The sequence below is a fragment of the Meles meles genome, chromosome 19, assembly GCF_922984935.1.
Source record: "Meles meles chromosome 19, mMelMel3.1 paternal haplotype, whole genome shotgun sequence".
NCBI classification, from domain to species: Eukaryota; Metazoa; Chordata; class Mammalia; order Carnivora; family Mustelidae; genus Meles; species Meles meles.
Window position 1 is genome coordinate 6,970,839 of NC_060084.1, and position 20,658 is coordinate 6,991,496.

Sequence of the window (20,658 nt, forward strand, 5' to 3'; positions counted from 1 at the left end):
AATTGGAAAGACCCCTTCACATAAATGTGCTTACCGAGGGCTGTTGTTAAACGTAATTCTTTAAAATGTGACTTTTAGTAGCCATCACTAGGTGAGGTGACTTACGACAACTGTGGCTTACCTTTGGCTTATAACTTCCATTAATAAAAAACCACGTAATTATGCCCTGACCTCATTGCTAATCCTCTTCCCTTTCCACACTCTGCCCTGGCCCAGTCGCCTCTTTGCTAATCTTCAATCCCCTGCAAAAGACCCCATCTCAGGGCCTTTGTGTCTGCTGTTCTCTCTGGCCAGGTACTCTCGCCCCAGGGTACATGGCTCATTCGTCATCTCCTTCAAATCTTTGCTCAAAGAACATCACCACCTTCTCAATTAACAATTGCAAATTTCTCACCAAAGCCGGCCCCATCTCCTCTCCAAAAAACTAAGCTGCTTTTAATGTCATGTAATAATGCTAATAGTCTGACTGTTTCCACTAGACTTTAAGCTCTAGGAGGGCAGAAATTTTTGTTTCCTTTCTTCACTGTTGAAGCTCCTAGCTTCAAGCCTCTTCCGTGCTCCGTAAATACTTGTTAAATTAATGATTAAACAACTCAGTTAATAATTATTCTTTATGCTGGGCATTTAACAAGTCATTTTTTAAAATTTTCTTTTAAGGTGCCTGGGTGGCTCAGTGGGTTAAAGCCTCCTCCTTCAGCTCAGGTAATGAACCCAGGGTCCTGGGATCAAGTCCCACTGTGAGCTCTCTGCTCAGCAGGGAGCCTGCTTCCCTTCTTCTCTCTCTCTTCCTGCCTCTCTGCCTACTTGTGATCTCTGTCTGTCAAGTAAATAAATAAAATCTTTAAAAAACAAAAAAACATTTCTTTTATTATGTTATGTTAGTCACCATACAGTACATCATCAGTTTTTGATGTAGTGTTCCATGATTCATTGTTTGCGTATAACTCCCAGTGCTCCATGCAATATGTGCCCTCGGTAATACCCATCACCCGACTCTCCCATCCCCCATCCCCCTTCTCTCTAAAACCCTCAGTTTGTCTCTCAGAGTCCATAGTCTCTCATGGTTCTTCTCCCCCTCCGATTTCCCCCCTTCATTTTTCCCTTCCTTCTCCTAATGTCCTTCGTGCTATTCCTTATGTTCCACAAATAAGTGAAGCCGTATGATAATTGACTTTGTCTCCTTGACTTACTTCACTCAGCATAATCTCCTCCAGTCCTGTCCATGTTGACGCAAATTTGGGTATTCATCCTTTCTGATGGCTGCATAATATTCCATTGTGTCTATGGACCACATCTTCTTTATCCGTTCCTCTGTTGAAGGGCATCTCTGCCCCTTCCACAGTTTGGCTGTGATGGATATTGCTGCTGTGAACTTACAACGAATCGTTTTGATGATTTACTCCAGCAATCTATCAGATATTTCTTTTTGTGTCTGTTCCATAGACGAAGAAACAGCTCAGGGAGGTCAAGTAATTTGCTTGGGGGAGCACAGCTACTACCTACCTGGCTGAGTTTGGAGTCGAGTTCACGTGTGTTTGATTTCAAAGCCAATACTCTATTCGGTCACTCTTTCTCCCCAAAGAGACCCACCCCTGCTCTGGGTGATGAGGGGCAGGATCAAAGAAGAGCAGACCTACAGTTCCAGGGTCGGGAAGTACGGTCTGGGCAGCAAATGTGTGGGATGTGGTTGTTCTCCACACTGTTCCATAGATGCTGCGTGCCAAGGAGACGGCTGTGAGTTTCAGGAGAGCCCTGTCCGTCGCAGTCTGACCTGAAGGCAGTGGGGAGACCTGTTCCACCCCGACTACACACCGATCAAACTTCCTCTTAATGTTTCCGAAACAGTGGAATTCAGGGAGTTCCACGTCTCATGTTGACAATCATGATTATAAATGATTACAGGTTCTGTGATGATAAGTATGGGGAGTCTTTTTAAATATAAGACTTTTTCCTTAACACAAGGCATTTTAAACTAAGTGCCTGCGGTGTGACCGCCCAGTGCACGGTCTCAGTAGTGATTCAAAGGAAAAGGCTGGAGGAGTTCTGTTGCTGTGAGGTTCCCTCTCGTAGCTTGGAGAAAAGCTGGACGGAGAGATCTGAGTTGGGAATGGGGCTCTTCAGGCACCCCAAGCCTGAGAAAGGAAGTGTGATCGTATAAATCCCTGGTCCTCAAAGTGTGGTCCCTGGACCAGTCTTATCAGTATTATCCCTGGAACTCGTTAGAAGTGCAGAGTTTCCCCTCTCCTCTACCCGTGTTGATCTGGGGCCCAGCAGCCTGGTTTTATTTTTTATTTTTTTTAAGATTATTTATTTATTTATTTGACAGACAGAGATCGCAACTAGACAGAGAGGCAGGCAGAGAGAGAGAGAGAGAGAGGAGGAAGCAGGCTCCCTGTTTGAGCAGAGAGCCCGACGCGGGGCTCGATCCCAGGACCCTGAGATCATGACTCAGATGAAGGCAGAGGCTTTAACCCACTGAGCCACCCAGGCGCCCCCAGCAGCCTGGTTTTAACAAGCTGTCCACATGGTTCTGAAGTTTGAGAACCACGGGTACATACATTAATGCCAAAGTAGGGCCTCACTCATGCTGGTGGTTCCCCCACCAACATTTGTCCCCCCACCGCTGTGCTGTAGGATCAAGGGTCAGATCTGGGTTTGAATGCCACTTTGAATGCAAGGGTAGTTAATTTCTCCGGGCCTCAGTTTCTTTCTCATTAAAATGGGGATAAAGAACACCCGCTTTATAGGGTTATTACAGTTAAAACGAAAGGAGACCACGTGTATGACGTTCCTGGCACGTACTGTGTATTCAGTACCTTCCTCTGGTATTTGCGTCCTGCCTCCCTCCTCCATTAGTCTGGACATTTTTGGTTATGAGCCACAGAAGGCCGTTCATAGTGGCTTAAGGAAAAATAAATATTTGATGGGTTCAAGGAATTCCTCGAATAACTGTCCATACTTGCTGCCTCCAGTTTCTCTCATCCACTCATTTTGAGCCCACCCCCATCGGGGTTTTGTGCCTCTGCTCTCCCACTGAAAGTGCACATTGGCTTTGCAAGGATGACCTTGAGGCTCAGTCCAGTGGCCCTTTCTGAGCCCTTATCTGATGTGTCTTATCAGTACTACTGGAGACTGTTGGTCATGTTCTCCTTGATAGGCTTTCTTCTCTGGCTTTGGGGACAACCTCCCCCCACCCCGTCCTCCTCCCACTGCTGGCTGACCGGTCTTCTCTGCTGAGTATCCATTGTTCTTTGACTCTCTAAAGGCAGAAGTCCCGCAGAGCTCAGACCTTGGACCTCTTCTCTTTTCCACCCATACTCTCTTCTTAGGGGATCTCATCCAGCTTCATAGTTCTGATCCGAACCACATGCTGCGGCCACCTTGCCATTGTATATCCCCAGCCTGGACCTCTGCCCTGGACTCTATTCCAGAATATCCAGCAGCCTTTGCCCTGTCTCCACAGAGATGTCTAACAGGTTTCTCAAACACTGACCTGTCCAAACAGAGCTCCCATTAGCCCCCATTCCCCGCCTCCCACCGAATCCCACTCTGCCACAATTTTCCCATCTTGCTGGGATTGGTCAGATCAGTGTCACGTGTTCATTTCTGGAAATGGAAGTGGGTTGGGGGGTGGTGGAAGTTACCGGCTTCCCTACTCAATGCATGGAAAAATCAGAGGAAGTGTCCTTCCAAAGGAAAATTGGGGTTGCTCTTACCACGAGAGAGTGAAGGGTGTTAGGAAAACAAAACCACAACTGTACTGGTCCCTCTGATTTTAGACATATCGGAGATATCTGACAGGTCGAAGTCTTGGGAAGCAGAGAGCAGCTTGCAGCCAGGCACAGAAGCTGTGGCCCTTGGTTTGGGAGTCTGAAAACAGTTTCTTGTCTAGGACTATGATGAAAGGAGAATCCACGGGCCACTCAAACCAAAATCAAGGTGTTGCCAAGCCTCTATTCCTTCTGGAGGTGCCAGTGGGGAATCTGTTTCCTGGCTTTTTCCAGGTTCTAGAGGCCGCACACATTCCTCGGCTCTGGGCTCCCTTTCGTCTTCAGAGCCGGCAACGAAGCATCTCTCTGCCCCTGTTTTCATCCTCACATCTCTGTCTCTAACTGCCTCCCTCTGCCATTTTTAAGAACACTTATGGTTACATGGAGCCCACCTAGATCATCCAGGTCACTGTCCACGTCGGAAGGCTGGCTGATTAGCAGCCCCAACACCACCTGCAACCTTTATTCATCCTTGCCTTCTGAGGTCACATATTCACAGGTTCTGGGGATTGGGATGTGGCTCCTTGGGGAAGTCATTGTTCTGCGCACCACAGATAGGACAGATGGTTGGCTCAGACCAGTTCACACGGCAGGTGGGGCAGGGCACCATGACTGACAAACCCACAAACCCCGCCATGGGTTGGCGGCAGAAGGGTTTCCAGAAGAAACAGTGAGTGGCGTGAGAGCAGAGCACGCGCCCATCTCCTGTTCTCCATGAGGGTCTAGGCAAGCTTTAGCAAGCATCTGTTGGTGCTGAACAAGACGCTCATAGGCCCGCATCGAAGCTGCTTTACGTTGATGGACTTCTGGTTCCACAGTGGAAGTGCCCCACTGTGATGGTTAACTTTTCATGTCCTCCGCGTCTCTGGGGAGCCCTGACTGATGCACTCCCGGGAAGAGAGTCAGGAGCCCGCGGCCTGCCTGTGTTCCTTGCTGAAACAAGTTTGAAGTTTCCGTCAAGTGTGGTAATTCTAGAATCTTCAGGCCTCACCTGGGTGGGGTTGGAGAAGAGCCATCCTAGAGGGAGGAGTCAGCCTGAGAACCTTCCGACTGGCTTTTTCCTTAGAGGGCGGCAGATTCTCCAGAGCTGGAAGTAATTCTCACTGGACAAAAGAGAGCCATGGGTCAGAATCCAACACAGCAGAACCTTTTCTCTGTCACCTGCAGGAAGCAAACAAGGTGACGCGGATGTTGGCTGGGAGCCTGGTGCGCCCTGGAGCTTTGCAGAAGAGGCAGACACTCCCGCTACCTCCCCCCCCCCCCCCCCGCCCGCCCCAGAGTTCTTCTGTGGTCTGGTCTGCACTGGAGGGGGAGAGGGAGGCTTCCAGCCCCAAGCAGATCTGTGTCCCCAGCCTCATGTGCCTGGGTGGACACCGACCCACGAGTCTTGAGGCTCATGGCACTGCTTTGATGTGGAGACAGAGCTGGCAGGGGACTAGGTCAGGACGCTTTCAGAGCACAGACAGACAGACACTGCCTGTACGGGACTGAATGTTTGTTACCCATCCCCCACCAAATTCATCAGTTGAAACCCTAATCCCAGTGTGATGGTGTTTGAAGCTAGGACCTTTGGGAGGTGATTCGGTCATGAGGTAGAGCCCTCATGAATGGACGTGGCACCTTCGGAAGAAGAGGCTAGAAAATTAGCAAGTTCTCTTTCTCCTCTGTGAGGATCCAAGAAGACTGTCATCCGCCAACCAGGAAGCAGGTCCTCACCAGCCGCAGAATCTGCTGGCGTCTTGATTTTGGGCTTCTCAGCCTGCAAACTGTGAGAAATAAATCACTTATTGTTTAATTCTGTAGTATTTATTATAGTGGATTAAGACAATGTCCTTGATAGTCTTCCAGGGCCTGGAAGCAGGAGAAGGACTGATGTATTATTAATCAGCCCAGGGCAACCTCAGCTCCCCATTTCTGAAGTTTGGAGTTGGTTGGAGTCCAAAACTTAGAGTGTGTATATATATATATATATATATATATATATATATATATATATACCCCCCTCACCCCCGCCAACCAGCATCATAAATATATATATATATATTTATATATATATATATATATATATATATATATATAGCTGTGTTAAGATACTTCCCCTTTCTTTTGTCTAAACCCTGGAGGAAGAGTAACCATGGAAATTAGAAGGAAACATGGAGTGCACCTGGGTGGCTCAGTTGGTTGGGCGGCTGCCTTTCGCTCATGTCCTGATTCCAGGGTCCTGGGATCGAGCCCCGCATTGGGCTCCTTGCTCAGCGGAGAGCCTGCTTCCCTCTCTCCCTCTGCCTGCCACTCTGCTTACTTGTGCTCTCTCTCTGTCAAATAAATAAAATCTTTAGGGGGGAAAAAAAAGAAGGAAACATGGAATATTTCTTTCTGAGAGGCTGAAAATAAGTCCTGAAGTCTACTTGAGTTTATTTATTGAGAGAAAAGTTTGGACAGAGCTCTTTAAAAACTGGATGGTGGAATATCACCTTCGAGATGACCACCTATGCAAGCCAGAGAACGTTCTTAAGCTTCTGGGTGGTTCATGAAGGAAACTGTGTCTGGTAAATCTTGGGAAAACAGAAACAGGCTAACAAGGCTGAGGGCAATGGAAGGCTAGTTAGAAAGGTGGCTGATCACCCTGGACATGGGTCTCTGCATATTGTGAAATCCTGTCCTGAAGATTTCTATTCTGTGTATCTTACTAAGGTTTTTCTGTTTTGATAAATTAAGAACTTAGAGTTCTCTTTTGAAGCCTTCTTATTTCTTCATTTCTCCTCCTTTCACCCTAACATCCCCCATGAATTTGCTGTTGTTGCCAAATGGATCATTTGAGTTGGACGCAGGAGTTAATTCATGGAAATGAACGTCCATTTAATGTACGTGAAGCTTTGTCTTATCAGGCAAATAGCACCTCAAAGAAGGGTAGTGGATATCATCTACAAGATTAGAAACTGTTCTGCTTTGATTTGTTGATATAACTTTTCTTTATTTAACAGAATAGAAAATTCAGTGTAAACGTGTACTGGACAGTGAAGCCATCTCGGTAGGTCGTTTTAAACCAGGATTTCCCAAGTGCCACATAGCCATCACCTCGGTAACTTAGTAAAATACACTTGCCCGGGTGTTACCCCCAGGGATTCTAACTTAGTGCCTCATGGGTGAGGTCTGGAGATCTGTGTTTTAAAAGCCTTCCTTCAGGTAAAATGACCATCCACTGTCATTCAGGCCCCACGTCCACCCGAGGGCAGAGGAGTCAGGAGGGAAGCCACAGAGTCCTGGGCGTTAGCCTCAGAGAATTATATCCATAAAATGTCAGGAATGTCCCAGATGGAAATCAGCAACCTGGGACAGGGACCAGTGGCTGGAAGAGGAGTTCTGTTGGGAGGTGGTGAGGGCCCTGGATTGCTGGGTAGAGAGGTCCCGTGGGCAGGTACAGACAAGACTCTGAGCTGCCGGGGTCTTGAGCTCATGACGATGACGTGTGATGAAAGCATGTGTGAGGCAGGACGAGATCAGTCCATCCGGGAGGCACCCAGATGTGCAAGGGACAGGCTTATCTTATCTCAGACTCCAGAGGTAGAGCTACGCTGCCAGGGGAGCCAGAGGCTGGGACTGAGGAATAGGGTGTCCCGAGTGACCTTCAGTGGGGAAACTCCAGGAGCTTGCAGGGAGGAGAAGACACCAGATTCAGAGACACAGTGTGCATGTGCCTACAGATCACTTGCTTAAAAAGGTCTGTGGCATAAGGAGGGAAGAAATACAATGGTATTTTTAGGTGATCGAAAGGTCACTGTAAGTTTGGGGAAATCCGAGCTGGTTTGTGGGCAGAGGAGGACAGGCAGGTATTATTGATGTGGAGGGAAACAAATCGTGGAACAACAGTGTTTTTAAGATGGCTTAAGGAAGGAAACAGTCCACTTCAAAAGGCTTAAGATTCTTTATTAACCATCATTCTCAGAAGTGTTGTTTGGGTTAAGAGAATCAACGGATGTTGAGGCACCCAACGACTAGCAACAGCTGGCAGCCGTTACCACCCATGGCTTTGAAAGGACAAGAGGAGAGAGTGGGGTGTGGGAACCCCATGAAAGCTGAGGCTGTGGGCCAGACTGAGGAACTGTGGTCAAGCAGGAAACGCAGCCACACCCAAACCCGGTCTGGCAGAGGGGGCGCTAGGGAGACAGGACCTCTCTCCCCTACCCTGTGATCACCTGTGTGTGCCTTCTGTTGGTTGAACGCACCTAACAACTACAGGGGAGAGAGAATCATGGCCTAATCCTTATAACCCGTGAAGAGGTTAGCTTACATGGTAAAAGAAACTTTGCAGATGGGATTAAGCTCAGCATCTTGAGCTGGAGAGAGTAAACTGGATTTTCTGACTAGGCCCAGTGTGTTCACAGGAGTTCTTATCAGGGGACGAGGAAGGCAGGAGACCAATAGTCAGAGAAGGAGATGTGGCCATGGGAGTAGCCAGGAGTCAAGGAATACCCGTAGCCTCTGGAATTTGGAAGAGGCGGGGAACAGATTCTCCCCAGGAGCCTCCAGAAGGAGCAAGCGCTGCTGACAATTTGATTCTAGCCCCACGAGACTCACCGTGGACATCTGACCTCCGGAACTATAAAAAAGAGTAGGTCAGTGTTGTTTTGAGCCCGTAAGTTTCTGGTCATTTGCTGCAGCAGCAACAGGAGACTAATTCAGTAAGGGAGCTCCGATGACACATTCCAGAGAAGTCAGCTTCGGGGACACACAGGACAGAGAGGGTGAGGAATGGAGCAGAAAGGACAAATGGCATAGGAACAGATGTCCACATCTAGAAATCAGATTTCTCTGGAAAGCTGCCTTCCCTCTGCTGAAGGGTTAGTGTGAAGAACAGAGGATGACTGGATGGGGCATATTTTAACCTGTGAAGGGGGATAACGGCACACATTACTAGGCGGATGTACTTGATTTTGAGTGTAGTAGATGGGGGGGGCCAAAATCACGTGAGGCTAGAATGAGAAGCCAAGGCAAGGGCTGGTGAGGGGACACCCCCTCACCCCCGCCAACCAGCATCATTCCTCTACAGTAGTCCCTGGTTTCTCTTTGGGTTTCATCTTTTTCCCCATTCTCATTCCATGTCTTTGGGGGACCGATCTCCTTCCTGTCAGTGATGGGCATGCAATCTAGGACTACCCAGGCAGCATAGCTCTGTCCTTCTGGCCAACCGATGGGTTGGAGGATAAGCACACGATTCAAGCTGGTCCATCAGAGTGAAGCCCAGGACTTTCCCAGTAATTACCTGGAAGAGAATTTCTCTCTTTTCTGCTGGACTTGAACCTGGGAGGGCATGAGGGCAGAGTCTGTCTGAGTCACAACCAACGTAGCCGAAGTACAAGATGGATAGACGTTGGCGACATTGTTCAAGTCCCTGAATTCAGGCACATCACAGTCTTCCATAGCTCTGGTCTTTTCTGTTTTATGTCAATGAATTTTCCTTTGTGCCTAACCGTTTGTAGTCCTCTCTAATTGAAATGCTGCCCTTCTGACACCAGGCCTATGCTTGGGACCAACCCCGCCCTTCACTTGGCCTCTTTTGATCCCATTGTGCATGGAACATTTGCTCCCCGTGGCTTCAACACCTGTGTAATTTATCAAAGAGGACTGTAGACAAGGTGACAGGTCATTGATGACAGGTTTTCTGAGTGGAGAAAACTGTCCCCAAAATAGGATACTTTGTGCTGTTCTTGAAATGGTTTCACCATCAAGTCACAAAGGGAGGTTTTTGTCCCCTACCTGTGTAGCTATGTAACATCGCAACAAAGGCCCAAGAAACAATTTCTCTTTTTCGGAATGAATAAATATAGAACTAGCCGTTGCCAGAAAGCAATGTGCTAGATAAATGTACTCTCCTAAGAGAATGATTTTCCTTATAAGTGTACCAACTGAACCAGCATTGTTTTAGTCCTTTACCCTTTGCAAAGTATCATCTGCCTGAATCAACCCAAATTAAAACCACCCCAAGAAGTAGGTATTACAATCCCCATTTTATGGATCTGGAAATTGAAGCTTAAGAGGTTAAAACAGGTCCCTTGAGTTCCCTAATGATTGAGGGTCAAAGATGGAAGTGGAACCCTGGTCTCTGGGATTCCATGATCCCACGTAATTAACATCACACCGAGCTGGCCAGGGGAGAGAGTTCATGACAGTGTCAGGAGGATTTGGACTTGGAGTCCATCTCATACTCTCGGATGCCAGGACAACCTCTATGGTTTCCTCAGACCATTGAATAAGGGTCAGAGAAAAACCAGAATGTCCTTAATGGAAAACAGGGGCAAGAGTTCAGAGCTTACCAACTCAGTCTTCCTCCTTGATCTTTCATCAAGTCCTGTTGATTTTGCTTCTCAAGCAGATCTGCATATTTCTGACCATCTGCAGTCCCCCAGGTTTGTTTGCCTGGACAGCAGCTGTTGTCGCAGGACTCTTGTTTCCACTCTTGTCAACTCCAGCCCATTCTCCAAAATGTGTAGGAGTGAAAGAAACAGAAGTGAAGTTTTATGTTCCATGTTCCTTCTCTACTTAAGACCATTCAAGATTTCATCTTCTCTTAGGATGAAAACCAAACAACTCAAGAAGGCTTTTCCCGAATGACCTGGCCCCCTCTGACCCCTCGCCTCCATAACTTACATCTCTCCCCCCATCTCTGGGCTCCAGCCACACAGGTGCTCTCCAGCTCCCTTCAGTGTCATGATCCCTTTGGTCCCAGAACCTGTTCCTACTCCTGGGATGCTCTAACCATTCTTCTGACATTCAGAAGAAAGGAGAGCTGTGAACATTGCAGAAAAACCAAGACAGAGGGATTCTTACCCTTTAATGAGGTTATGTTAAAGATGATGTCCCAATTCAAAGGTGACTCCAGTTAGTTCAGGTCATTTCCAGGGTGGAAATGTTCATTCTCTTTGGCTGCCTTCTCCTCATGTGACCCTTTTCTACCTTTATTGATAGAGTCCTGGTAGATGGTTCTCCACTCTTTTTTGCATCCACACCTTTGCAGTGGCTTTGTCATGGGTGGACTGCCTTGCATTGTTCAATGGTATATGTGTGGAAGTGAGGGGGTTCACCCTTTCCACTTGTACTCTTGCTTCTCTACCATTATCATACGGGGAACATGCCCTAGCTAGTCAGGTGTTATAAGGAAGAAGAGAGCTACATGAAGCAGAGGTGCCTCAGTGGAACCTAGCCGAGATTAGCTAAATTCTACCTGACTTGAAGACACAGGATGATAATTAATGATTGTTGTTTTAAGATAATAAATAATTGGGGGTATTGAGGGGTTTTATACAGCAATAGCTAATTGATACAATTTTCCATGACAACATCGACCTGCTGGACATAGCCATTTCTGCTGGTGCCCTGTGGTCTGTGGCCAACGGTGTAGGTGACTATCCTTTTTCTTCCCCCAAACTCTACCACATTTAGTTGTACGGACCTCGCAGTAGGATGGCTTGTGCTCAACTTATTGGTCTCTTCCGAACATAACTCCTTCAACTTTTGGCCATCACCCCTTCTTCTATGAGGCTCAAAACCAACTCCTAGGGTTGGGTAAAGAGACAGTACTCATGCCACCCCCTCCACTAGCTTGCCTTTCCCAGTCCCTACACTCTAAATTGCATCATCTGCTTCCATAAAAAATAAAATGAGTAAATTAAACGAAAGCATTCTTGCATTGACAGCCCTGCAAACTCAAGCAAACACCTGCCCTTAGACATCAGTAGCCTATTTAATTTGGCCAGCCGCCAGTTTCTCTGTGCCAGTTTTGGTCTCTAAGAAGCAGACATTAAGATGGGATTAGACAAGTGGAAGATTTATTGGGGGATTGGCGTGATAAGGGGGAAGAGGCAGGACAAGCCTTCAGATTAAATCCATGCCTGGCACCTGTGAAAGGAGAGTAGGAAGGAAGGAGAATGGAAAGGAAGAGCCTCAGACCACAGCGCAGATATGAACACATTTTGTCCAGGCTGATGAGGAGTCCTGATGCTAATGTCACCCCTTAGAGGAGTCAGTCCCCTGCTCCGCGGGAATGGGCTGGCTCTGTACTGTGCTGTTCTCGGTCATTGGGTGGAGTAGGCTGAGAGAAGGTCAGCATCAGTATGAAAGTGATGCAGCCAGACAGGTGGCAGCTGGGGCTGTCCATCAGCCGTGTTCCCACAGTGGGGGAGATCCGGGTGATCCATTTTCATGGCTACCATACTCTGAATCCCAGATTGGCCCTCACTGGCTATGTATGCCCTGGATAGCGAAATGTATTCAAATAAAGTATTGAGACAATAGGAGGTGGGGGAGGGGGAAGAAATCAGACCTCCCCAAGGAGAGAATCTGGCCTCTTTAGAGCATGTTCTTATGGAGCGGACATATGGACTAGCTGTCCCAGAGACAGGCACCCAAGGCAAGGCAGAACACCAACCAGCTGGCTTTGGGGAAGGTAGCAGTTCCTGTGGTTGTTCACCAAAATGGTATTGATTATCAAAGGGCACATGGTAGCAAGACAGGAGTATGAGAATCATCTATGCATTCTCCCCTCCAAGGCAAAGGAGGAGGGAACACAGAATCCTTAAGACCTAACTCTTACAGCCAAACTCGAAGCACAGGCGAGGAGGTTCAGGGTCACAGTGGTCATTCACTTTAACAAATGCTGATTTCACACTTGTGCTCAGAGCCACACCCGGGACTCGGGGAGTGCTGCAGAGAACCTCCAGTGGTCCCTGCAGCCCCACTCTCCAACCTTCTCCGGTTTGCTCTGGACCCAGTAGGCTGACTTGTATGCATGAGGCCCCAGTGTTCTCTGGTTCCTGGTTGGGCCAACAGGGTGCCCGGGCAGGAGATCCGGAGGTGCAGGGAGGGTGGAGTCAGTTGCTTCTTCCTCTGGCTTCCTCCCTGTGGTTGCCTCACGTCTCCATGATTGGATCTCACTGTTTCTCTCAAGGGGGCTGATTCGAGACAGCGCTCTCCTTTGTGGCTTCCCTAATGAGTCCTCCCTTCTTCTGCTCAAGCCTAGGGTAGTAAGTCCTGGGTTACTGCCCCTACACCTACTCCTTTGTTTAAATAAACCCTCCTCCACTTCTCCAGCTCAGATGTGCCATCCGTGTCCCATGAGGCTGGGAGGGATGAAAGAACAATTAACAAGACAGACTTGGTCTGTCTGGGACAACAGACATTAACTTGCTCGGGTCTGGCTGCCACAGCAAAATACCATAGCCTGAGTGACTTAAGCAGCAGGCACTTAGTTCTCCCAGGTTGGAGGCTGGAAGTCCAATATCAAGGTGCTGGCAGATTCAGTTCCTGGAGAGGACTCTCTTCCTGCTACTTCTTGCCGTGGCAGAGGGCACACACTAAGAGCACTCGCGTCTCTCTTCCTTTTCTGGCAAGACCTCATCACAGGTGCCCCATACTCATGACATCATCCATTACCTTCCAAAAAAGCCCATCTCCAGATACCATCACATGGGGGAATAGGGCTTCCATATATGAATTTGGGGTGGGGGATGCCATTTAACCAATAGTAGACATCAAACAAATGATTCCACACATATTTTAAATGATAATACAATAAAGTCTATGACGGAAAAGTGCTTAGTGCCCCCTATCTTCGGTCAGGTGGACATCAGAAAGGGCTCCTCTGAGGAAGTGACATGTTTCATGTGTTCGTGCTGGGCATGGAAGGAAAGGTTCAGGAAGTTTCAGGCAGAGCAATAGCACGCCTGGAAGTCCGAGGTGGGAAGAAGCTGGCGGTGTTTCAGGAACTGAGTGATGGCTTGGCGACAAGGGGAAGCAGCCTAGTGGGGGCACTGGGGAGAGTGGCTGAGAGGAGGCTCTGCAGGGGGGTGGGGCCATCGGGGACCACCCCCAGAAGACAGGTAAGGAGTCTGCATGGGAAGACAAGCTTTCTGCATCCCTTTGTTCTGACCCCTCAATGGGATACACCATTTCTATCTGGCTATTCCCTTGTTTTACCTTCTCGAGTCCTGGGATTTGAGGGTACTTTGAACTTATTTTTCAATTCATGCTTAACCAGTTCATGCAATTCTCAGTTTCTCTCTCTCTCTCTCTCTCTTTTTTAAAGATTTTATTTATTTATTTATTTATTTATTTATTTATTTGACAGAGGGGGCGGGTCACAAAGAGGCAGAGAGGCAGGCAGAGAGAAAGGGGGAAGCAGGCTCCCCGCTGAGCAGAGAACCCGACACGGGGCTTGATCCCAGGACCCTGAGATCATGACTTGAGCCGAAGGCAGAGGTAACCACTTAGCCACCCAGGCGCCCCTTCCCCCTCTCTCTCTTAAAAAAAAGAAAAAAATAGGCTTTAAAGACCAAGGTCACCTATTGCTCTTGAGAAGGATATGGGGTTAGGGGCCTCCTGGCTGAGCCAGTGGACAAATCCCCAGGTCAAAACTGCTGAGTAAAGGCTGGACTATTGTCTTCTGCTCTTCTTATTTTCCTCTGGACTTGAGGGTGGATGGGAAGATTAACTCCTTGTGGCTTGGGTGATGACGAGGTCCAAATGACTCAGAAGCAGAACCAGCCTAATGTGTAGGGGGCTGGTTATGAAACGTTCCCAGATGCCAGGGCATGTAAAACAAAGTGCACTTGGCAGAACACTGTGGGATCTCATTTATTGGGTCCATTATCTGAATTATGAGCAATTTGAAATTAGGACCATGAGATAGAAATAAAAGATAAGAGTGTTTGCAGTCATCCTTGTCCCTGCTTGTCTGTGTTGTGGGCATCGTGGGGCCTCTCTTACTGTTCTCATGTTTCAGATCATTTAATTAAATTTAATTAGTTGTCCTGGACCCCGGAAAAGGAAGGAGGGAGCCAGCATTTACTATGGGCTAGGTATACATGAAGCATTTTGATCCTGGAAACCACACACAGCCATTCACTTCATCATTTGGTCTTCCCAGAAGCCTTCCATAGAAGGTATTATTACTTACATGCTGTGAGAGGGGGTGTGCTGGAGCTTAGAAAGATTAGATAACTTAATTGTAATCCCTTGTTAGAGGTATATACCCATCTGTCCATCCGTGCCACTGTGCATCTAGCCATCTGTCTGTCTATGCATCCATCTACTCATCTTCAGTAATACTCACTGACCATGTTTTATATATTCTCCGCTGGGCACTGAGGTATCATCAGGGAAGGACCACCTGGTCTCTTGCCCTTATGGAACTCACAGTCTAGTGGGGTGGGTGCTCAGACCCCTCTGGATCCCTTGAATGAGATGTCTCAAAGATCTTCTTATCCATAGCGCCATTTCCAAGCTCTCTTACACAGTTGAGCTCTGAACTTGGGTGTCTGGAAGAACTAAGGGCTTTTCAGTGACACAGGAGCTACCTTCAGCCTTCAAACGGAACGTGTTTTGGGTAAGTGGTGATGTCAGTTACCAAAAACTAAGGGGGTTTCCGAGGATTTGGGACTTTTAATGCTAAAACCAGAAAGTCCTAGGCAAACTTGGATGGTTGGTCACAATAGTTCAGTGGTTCTCAACAGGGGAATGATTTTGTTCCCCCTCTCAAGGAATAAGGCAGTGTCTGGAGACAGGTTTGGTGACACAGGGGTGGGGGAGCTGCTCCTGGCATTTGTGGGTAGTGGTCAGGAATGCTGCTAAACATCCCACAGTGCACAGGGAATCCCCCTTCACAAAGAACCCTTGAGTCTAAAATGTCAACAGTGCCGTGGCCGAGAAGTGCTGCCCTGTTTGGGCACAGTGGCATGGGAGGGATGAGTACTTAACCAGCAGATGGGTTGATCTGGGCTAAAGTGAAAACTGAATGGCCTTGTGGGCTACCAGGTGGTTTAGGCTCAGCCCCACCCCCTTTCATGATCCATGGTTCTGCTGGGTCATTGTTTCTCAGCCTTGCTCCGTTGTTAGGATCCCTCAGTTTTAAGTTAACAACCAGGTTACTAGGACCAGTCCAGTCCTGCTGAATCAGAATCTGCAGGAGAGGAGACTGGGAATCTCAGTTTTTGTCGAGTTTGGGAAACACTGTTCTGGAGTCTCCAGTCGAGTCATTCAAAGCTGAGGTTGTGGAGGCACCTGCTGTTGGCTTCCTCAGTGGTTTGGTGGTGGCCCTGCCACACTGTGGGACCTGGTCAGGTCCTCATGCTCTCACCCACGGATTGCTTGAGCCATGGGAGGCTAATTGGCCATCTGCTCTATGAAGTCATTCTGAGTGGATGTTCACTCAGCTGGAAAGGCTCTTGAGTTCAATTGTGGACCCCAAGCTGAGGAAATGGAGGCCCTGAGGTCCAGGAAACACTTGTCACAGAGGGAGAAGGAGTGGGGCCATGACTGAGACCTTGAGAACCTTCTCTGAGGAGATGATTGCTGAGGCCCTATAGGTAGGGGAAGCGGGCGGGCCCCTGAGGACTGACCATAAACCCACAGTGGAATTCTTTCTACTAGTAGAGTAGGAAACCATTATCTCTTTGTCTGATTTTGTTTATATCCTGCTGTGTTCTATAAAGGATTTTGAATCAGCTTACAAAAAACCTTACATGGAGTAACATAGGAAAATGTACATAAGAATTAAAAAATTCACACCCAGAGGAATTATACATAAGTTGGGGGAATCATCCTCAAATTTGGCTTTGAGCTTCCTACCAAAGAATTTGCTGTAGCATTAATTAATTCATTCCTTAAATATGTCTTGATTATTTCTATGGTGATAGGTTGTATTCTAGGTATGGGCGTCCGCTGGTGATCTCAAAGGTCAACGATCTATAGTGTAGTCTAGTGGCTTTGTTCTTATTAATGACATATCCTTGACCTTGACATAGGCAAACGCAAGTGTGTCTCTGTGTGTCGTAGTAGTCGTAGTAGTAGTAATCGCAGTAGAAGCCCTGGCATATGACAGTATTGCACCAACAGTTAGTTAACTTAATTGTTAATAGTTAACATGGATAACCAATGCAGCTCACTCTGGGCTAACCAAGATGGGGCATCTGATGGAGGGAGAAGTATGTGGGCACAGCGGGAAGTACCGTGTCAGCCCTAAGGGCTTAATTATCAGAATGATGTGCAGAAGGGATGCAGGACCCTGGTTAGACTGCAGAGTGGTAGGTGAAGGTGGATAAAAGTTCTCCCACACGTGAGGCAAATGCCTCCAATGCCCTGTCCATATCCCTTGGCCTGACCACACGCCAGAGGCACCGTACTGAAGGATCCATGCCTCTCCATCGAGCGCCTGCTCTGGCCCGCGCACAGGGGCCTGGCTAGAAGCTGAAGAGTTACCCATGTCCGGAGTAGCATTCAGCCAGTGGTGGGGGCAAAGTACAGGGTAACTACCCTGCTTTGCTACCTCTTAGGTGGGAAAACTCTGGCATGTAGTCTGCACTGTGTCTGGCTTCCCCAGTGGAGCTGAGTCCCGCGTTGCCCATGGCGGCCGCCTGCTCAGTCACACGGTGCTTCTTTCCTTGACTCGTGCTCCACGTTCCTGCAGATGCTCTCCCCAAAACTACTTGCTCTCAGTTCTTAGCCCCAGGTCAGCTTCCAGAAGAACCCAGTTGTCCTTATGAATAGAAAAGCAAACACAATCTGTCTTATTTAAAAGGCAACAGTGGTTTGGCCACTTTGAAACGCTGCCTCTCAAACTCAATTCCAGGGTCCTGCTGTATAGCCAGATGCAGACACGTGAGAGTGGGTGGCCACGTAATGCCGAGCTCCTGCTCATGCAGAAGCCCTTTTTGGGCAGCCTCAGGTGCACACAGATTTGCCCAAACGGACGTGGGAAGGGGGTGGGGTTGTTGAGGAGAGACATGGGAACGGGGAATGGAAGCAGTCAAGCAGGCTAGGCTTCGCTGACCTTGCCTCATTGACAGGAGGCACTCATTTCGCCCTTGTGATTGTACGTTGAGGCTTGTAGCCCCACCGGGTGGGGGTTGGTGTGGCAGGGTGGGCCACGTTCCAGGCTCTAGATCCAACTGAGGTGGGCTTAAACCTGGAGCTGGCATTCAGTAGCTCTTTGACTTTGGACGACTTACTTAGTCCCTTGGCTCGTGTGATTTTCATGAAATGAAATGATAACATGCACAAAGAATTGTATGCATTGTACCTGACATGCCAGAGAGCGTAATTGTAGCATTTATAATATTGGTGACTGTGTGTGTCCACATAACGTGCCTGAGTGTGTGTGTGTGTGTGTGTGTGTGTGTGTGTGTGTGTATCTCTAAAATATAATTAGAGCCTAGAATATGTGGCTGGCTTGTGCTCCAAAGTATATATCTGCACAGAGGTCAGATCCATCCATGCAGGATAAAGACCCATTTTCTTTAAAAATTGTTCTCGATATTAGAATTCCCAAATCTCCCCAGAAGTGGAAAAAATAATGTAATGAACCCCCAAATATCCATCAGCCAGCTTCAGCAACTATCAGCATGTCCCTAATCTCGCTTTATCGTGTCCCCAACGTTTGTGTCCTGGAGGACTTTGAAGAACTTTCCAGCGACCAGTCACAACAGCTGGCATCTCCAGGTTGCACTGTGGTGGGTTTAGCCCTGTTCTTCTTCGCCCAGGGCTGGGGACCCTGCCTGGAGCCCCACGAGTTGGCCGTCTGCCCAGGGCCACAGGCTCTCTGTCATGGTCCCTTCCCACAGTCCCGAGGACCGATGTCCCCGCCCTCCACCTGCATGCTTTTTCCTCCCAGCTGGCGGTTTGTACCCCTGGTTTCGAGGCCGCATCTCATTTACAGCCAGGTTCCTGCTGCCTGCTTCTCTAGGCCCAGCCGGTATCATTCATGCTGAGCGTCTATCTCAATTCTGGGAAGGCGCTGCTGTATCCACATTTCACAATAAATATCTTTTTCAACGGCCTGGTGTTCAGGCTCATTTTTCATTGCCAAGGAGGCTTTTGACTGATGACCTAAAGAATTGCTTCCCTGTGACTGACAGGGGAGTACAGCATCGCAGCCTCCTCTTTTCTCTCCCTGCAGGAGGCTGGGTGAGAGCCGTGGCGTGAAGTGCCACAGGCTGCCTCCAGCAGAGACATTTACCCCAGTTACTGCCCAGCTTCCTTACCCCCACGGGGCTGCTGGCTGCCAGCCAGGCAGGCAGGTCCATTTTGGGTGGGCTCCAATGGGACGCTTTTTCACAGCAAAGGCCTCCAGGGACGAGGTGAAGTAGGGCTCCCTGCTCACTAGGCTCTGTGAATGCCCTTGCTTGAGCCTGCAGGTGGCCCATAAAGGCACGGTTTCATAGTCACCTTGAACTCCCCTGAACACAGAGGTCTGCCAGGAAGAGCGCTGTGGTTACAATTCTCTCCGGCACGGAGGCCCCAGGCTGCAAAGGCTGGTCATTTTGAGGTCGCCACAGACCCTGGGTGCTCTAACTTCATGAAGCACCTTCTTCCATCACATCCCTCATAATAAAATGAGCCCACGTCCTGCGGGAAATGTAATTCCCACATAAACGCCCAGTGGCAGTTAACTGGAGGCATGGGACACGTTCTCTCCTCGAGCCCTCAGTGAGAGCACGGCCTTGTGAACACGAGGAGGCCTTGAAGACCAGTGGTACAGAACCATGACGGGCCAGAAGAGGTCACCTATATTTTTCAGTTGCATTTTCCTGTGTTTTCTGGAGGAGTATATTGCCCAAGTCTGGAGTTTTGCGATGTAAAAGAAAATGAGCTTGCCGCTCCAGGTGACTCACTGCGATGGCAAAAGCAAGCTGACCTTTTGTTTTCTAGGCAACCTGGGAAGGTTTTTCAGTCTTTAGACGAGAGTGGAATCCAGTTTCGAGGGACCCGGGTTAATTCTGCTTTAATGATTGATGATGCTTCAAAGCCCCAACCAAGTCCATCTCAGAAGTCAGTCAATAATCAATAAAAGTGCCGTAACAGAGAGGGGCCCCCGTAGGGCACGAGAAGGCTCCTGAGTGACTCACCTCTTCGCTTCGAGATTCATCATCAGGTCGTCCTGCTGCCCGCGGTTTGGCTCTCTGTGTCCCTCCGAATTCACGTTAAAATTTTAACCCCCAGCACCACAACATGTGAATGTTGGAGGGAGTGTCTTTAAAGAGGTAATTTACATTAAAATGAGGCCATTAGGGTGGTCTTTCATCCAAACTGAACAGTATCCTTGTGAGAAGTGGGGATTCAGACCCAGACCCAGGTAGAGGGAAGATTAAGTGAAGACACAGGGAGAAGACAGTTGTGTACAAACCATGGGGAGAAGCCGCAGAAGAACCAACCTTGTTGACACCTTGAACATGGACTTCCAGCCTTCAGAACTGTGAGCCAACGGATTTCTGTCCTTGAAGCCCCCTACTGGGTGGTACTTCGTTATGGCCCTGCCAGCAAAGCAGTACAGTTCTAGTTGTGTTAATCAGTGTCTGCCTCAGTCCCTTGGACGGGGAGTCACCCTACCCCACTCCTGCCCAGGTCAGTCCTTCCAACCCCCTCCCAGGGCTGGTGTCTGAACTCCACTACACTTTTCTGAAGCTAGCTCTCGTGACCTGGGACCGTCACGGCTCCCGGATCCCTTGCTGAGATGCTGTTGTGGATCTTGCTTGCCCATCATCCTTCTTTTGGGAAAACTCACCGTCTTCCATGCCTGTGTTTCAAGTTAGGGCAGTCAGTCATAGCGATTTCTCGGCCTTTCCTCCACTGAGCCACTTGTCCGGTGCACACCCTGCACCATTAGTCTTGACCAAGAAACATGTCAGAAGGAGAATCAACAGTGTTGGCACCAGAGGAGGGGAGACAGTGGAAGGTAACAGCAGCTGTTTGGGGCATCTGGATGGATGGTTGTGAGGCTGGTAACTTGGAAGGAAGAGCAGCTTTGGGGGGAGACGATGAGCTTTGGTTTTCAACAGCTTCGAAATGAGCTGAAGAAGGACTGTCTTAGGAGGGCTGGTTTAGGACAGAAGGGGACCAG